Consider the following 5,281-nt stretch of genomic DNA (forward strand, 5'->3'; position numbering starts at 1 on the left):
TTTTTAGGGCAGTGAAAGTACTGTGTATGATAGCATAATGATGGACATATGTCATTACACACTTGTCCAAACCCATAGAATGTACAACACCAAGAGTGTACCCTAGTGTAAACTATGGACTTTGAGTGATTATAATGGGTCCATGTAAGTTCATCAAGTGTAACAAACGTTCCACTCCAGTGGGGATGTTGACAAGGCGAGAGGCTGTGCATGTGTGGGGACAATGGTATATGGGAAATCTCTGTAGCTTTGCTCAATTTTGCTGTCAGCCTAAAACTGCTCTAAAAATAAAATCTTTAAAAATTAAGAAGTATTCCTTAGTATATACAGAACTTTAAAAATTAATAGGAAAAAAACAAAACGTAACAGAAAAGTGGGACAAGTGAACACTTAAAAGAAAAACCAGTGGCTTAGCTTGTGAAAAGGTATCCAACCTTGCTTGTGATTAAAAAATTGTAAATTAAAATGGAAACAAGCTACTATTTTAAATCATTAGAATGAAGAAGATTAAAAAGTTAGAAACCATGGAGGGCTGATGAACAATCTTCCCCTACTCAAAGATCATGAAGGTATTCTCCTACGTTTTCCTCCAAAATTAACTAGATCTATAATCCATCTCTAGTTAATTTTGTAGTAAGATGTGAAAGCTGAAACTTAATTTTTTCTCACAGTGATATATAATGACCCAGCACTGTTGGTTGAAAAAAAAAATACCATTTTCTCCACTGAGTTGCAGTAGTGCCTTTGTGTAAATCAGTGATATATATGTACACATCTGTTTCTAGATTCTCCCTTCTGTTCCATGGGTTTATTTGTTTTGTCAACACCTGGCTTAATCGTTGTAGTTTTACAGTGAGTCTTGATATCTGGTAATTTAATTTTTCTACATTGTTCTTTAAGTTTTGGCCAGCCTAGGTCCCTGAAGTTCCTTGTGCCGACATTAATGTGGCCACACCAACATTCTTTTGGTTGATGTTTGATGGTGTCTTTTCCTATCTTTTTACTTTCAATCTATCTGCATCTTTATACTTAAAGTATGTTTCTTTCAAATAGTAATAGGTGATTCTTGCTTGGTTTCCTTAGTCCAGTCTCTCGGAATGTTTAGTCCTCGTACATTTAATGTTGAATTTAAGTCTACCATCTATTCTTTGTTCCCCATTTGTTCCCATATTTCTTATTTCCTGCCCTCTTTTGAATCAATCAAGTACTTTTTTTATCATTCCATTTAATCTTCTCTGTTAGCTTTCTAGTTCTGTATTATTCTTTTGCTTATCTGCTTAAGGTGACTGGTCAGGGCTCTCCAAAGTGAATTTCATGTGTATTGTATTTGTTCCTCTTTCTCCTTCTTAATGGAAGCCCAATGCTTCTCCCCACTCAGCCCAGGTGCTACACAAGATGCTGACTCTCAGTTGAATGGGCATGACTGGTGGGTACTAGGGTAATCTCAATCTCCATGACTGGTTCAGAAATGAGCATGTGACCCAATTGCAGGAAATAAAACTAGGAGAGAGATTTTCTGGAAGCTTCTGGGGAAGTTCTTCCTCACTATTGGAAGGGGGTATGGGACAACTTTTTCTCTCAGTGGACTGGACAGAAACGAGGAAGCATATGGCCCCTGCTATTGGAAGTCACACTATGACCCGCAGGGCAACCAGACTTAGGATGAAGCTGAATTGTGGCCAGCAGAGTGCAGAGCCTGAAGGAATCCAGGTCTTACTTGGCATTGTTAAGCTGCTATCTATGAACCAACCTTGAAGTGTACCTACGTCTTCATGTGAACAAATACATTCACTTATTTATTTAAGCCATCTTAGGTGGGTCTTATTTGATAGCTAAAAGCATCCTAACAAGAGATACAAGAAGTACACATTACTTTTATATTCAGAAAAGTAATAAAGATCAATGTTTTAAAATGCCTAAGTACTAGTGATTTGACATTTGCTTCCTAAAGCCACAGAAATAATTTTCTTCCTCCGGTCTATTCCTGCTTGACAATGGCTTTTGTTATCTGTTATCTCATAGTGCTTTGTTGTTAGTTAATCTGTATCGCATTGAGGCACAGTGACCGTGACCCCAGCAGCCAGCACAAAGCTTGACATTTGTGCTAGGCTCTTTCTCGCAGACAATAGTGGTTGATATATTTGATTTCTCCCCAAGTAGGAGGCTACGTGAAAGCTGACCAAGTACACAATGCTCTCTTGGGAAGGGCCCTATAACATCTCATCAACATAGGCAAGGCAACATTTATCTTTAAAAGAAGAATCTGGAATGGCGCAGAGAGAGTGGTTTATCTTCTGAACAGACCAAACTCTGGCTTGGTTAGGTGGATGGGCTCTTCCTTAAATACTGACATGCTGTTCCTGACTCAGCTGAGGGGGCCTCTGAGGAAGGGGCTCACTGAGACAGGGGTACATACAATTGACTTAATTCTTGTTGACAGTCTCCTTGGAAGAGGGGCAAACACCAGGACAGCCAACTAAGAGGAAAAGGTTTTCATAACAGGCATGCATGATGGAGGAGGTGTTACCTGGCCTTGTGACCCCTGTGAGCTGGCATGGGTTCTGGAGGCCAGTGCTTCAGTCAACGCCCATGTCTCCAAGGAAATCCTAGAACAAAGGAATAACAAGATAAGCTCTTTGGTATTTGTGGGTGCAAATTGCTGTCCTGGACGTTCAGGACTCCTTTTTATCCAAAAGGTAAGCAAGATAAACAGTCACACGGCATCACATGTGGGCTCTGTCTTTAAGAAATGCAGGTTAATAAAGGATGTTGAGTCACAGCTAACAACTTGCTGAACAACAAGGTGAATTACAAAAGGTAAGATTAGGGTTTCAAAATTCTTTATTTTGTCACATAGGCTTAAAAGGGTACATGTTTATCTTTACCAAAAAAATCAGAGCAGGTACCAACAGGCCAGAGAGAAAGGATAAACTAGGTTCTTTCATAAGGTTCTTTGTAGACAAGATGGCAATGTGAGAGGCAAATGTTAGGATGTGGTTTGGAATATGCTGGTTCCACCAGCCAGGAGCTAATCGCCCCTAGAGTAGGGGTTCTCAGCCTTGACTGTACATTAGAATCACGTGGAAATCTATTATATGTCCTCATACGGCATCCTAGATTGATAAATCAGACTCTCTGGGGTGGAGGGCAGAGGGCAGGCCTCAGTGTTTTCTTTTTTTGTTGTTGTTTAGTTAGTTAATTAATTTTATTTTTGGCTGCGTTGGGTCTTCGTTGCTGCAGCTAGGCTTTTCTCTAGCTGCGGCGAGCGGGAGCTACTCTTCGTTGCAGTTCACGAGCTTCTCATTGCGGTGGCTTCTCTTGCTGAGGAGCACGGGCTCAAGGCATGCGGGCTTCAGTAGCTGTGGCTTGCAGGCTCTAGAGCACAGGCTCAGTAGCTGTGGCGCACCGGCTTAGTTGCTCTGAGGCATGTCGGATCTTCCCGGACCAGGGATCAAACTTGTGTCCCCTGCATTGGCAGGCGGATTCTTAACCACTGCGCCACCAAGGGAAGCCCAAGCCTCAGTGTTTTCTAAACCTCTCCAGATAATTCCACCGTGGCAATTGAGAACCAGCTACCCTTGGAATGGACCTTTCTTCCATCACTCTAAATTTCTGGGCCCTCTGGTTCCCCTCAGGACATAGGAGTTTCTGTTGTGTCAATAAGAGCACTGATGTTTCGACACAGCAGGACAAGTGGTATATGGGAAACCCAGTAATAGACATATTTGAGCCTTGAACATACTTCAGTTAGTACATGACATTTTTTTAAATTGAAGCATAGTTGATTCAGAATGTTGTGTTAATTTCTGCTGTACAGCAAAGTGATTCAGTTATACATACGTATACATTCTTTATATTCTTTTCCATTATGGTTTATCATATGATATTGAATATAGTTCCCTGTGCTGTATAGTAGGACCTTGTTGTTTATCCATTCTATATATAATACTTTGCATCTGCTAATCCCAAACTCCCACTCCACCCCTCCCCCAACCCTCTCCCCCTTGGCAAACACAAGTCTGTTCTCTATGGCCATGATTCTGTTTCTGTTTTATAGATAGGTTCATTTGTGTCATATTTTAGATTCCACATATAAGTGATATCATATGGTGTTTGTCTTTCTCTTTCTGACTTCACTAAGTATGATCATCTTTAGTTGCATCCATTGTCTCTATGTACCACATCTTCTTTATCCATTTATCTGAGTACATGACATTTTTAACTTGTCCTCAGGATGTATGGGATGAGGGGAGATGATTTTTAGCAGAGCCACACTCGCTCGGTATGCAGATCACTATGTAAGATCTGCAGGGCAGGGCAGGGCACTGGGTCTGTGTGCGTCTCCACTGCATCCCTGGGGCCCAGTCCAAATCAGCACAGAGTATGGGCTCAATAAATGTGTGTCGAAGGACTGAATAACTGTTAGAGGAAATTTCTTGTTTCAAACATTTAACCTTTTAGAGGAGAGATGGTGAACATAAAATCAATTAAGCACCAAGAAGGTATTCAAGATACTTTCCACAAATTGATTCTGGGATATGTAATATATCCAACTATTCTCAGGGAATGTGAAGAAGGAAAAGAACAGAAACATCTACAAGTTTAAGATACTTCCCAGGTTCATAAACTAACATGAGTGAATCTGAATGAACAATTTCACTGAATTTATGAATAAAAAATAAAACGTGGGGCAAATGTATCATAGTGGTCTGTACTCCATTTCACAGAGAGGAAAATTCAGCAGGCAGTGAGTTTGGGAGGGTCTGTTCTCAGTGTAATAATTACGTATCCAATCGTAGTTTCAATCCCACAGAGCATAAAATCACCAATAATAATTTCATGCTTCCCATCACTGACATGATAATAATGCAGGTGGATCGTGTTTTTGTGCACCAGCTCCAATTACACAGCTCAGAAAAGGCTTTACTGTCTGAAGAGGAAAATCTACACAGCAGACCATAAACCTTTCAAGTTTACTTTAATCAAAAAACAGTTACACAAATATCTGTGGGCTGTACCCCTTTTCTTAAATGGTTGCATCTCCTGTCTAAACACACACCTAAAAAAGTTTCAATCATGTTACAGTCCTTTTTCATATCTTTATTGTTATTTTAAAACCAATCTATATGTATTGTAAACATTTCTAAGCAACAAAAAAATGTGAAAACTTACTCTTGCCATCCCGAGTTTTATCAAGAGTATCCACTACAAAGGAGTAAGGTGGTGAACTTTTGAAGCTCTTATTAGGTATGTAAATCTGAGAAGGACTGTCACAGAAAAA

Source organism: Grampus griseus (assembly GCF_964374135.1).
Source record: "Grampus griseus genome assembly, chromosome: 3".
NCBI classification, from domain to species: Eukaryota; Metazoa; Chordata; class Mammalia; order Artiodactyla; family Delphinidae; genus Grampus; species Grampus griseus.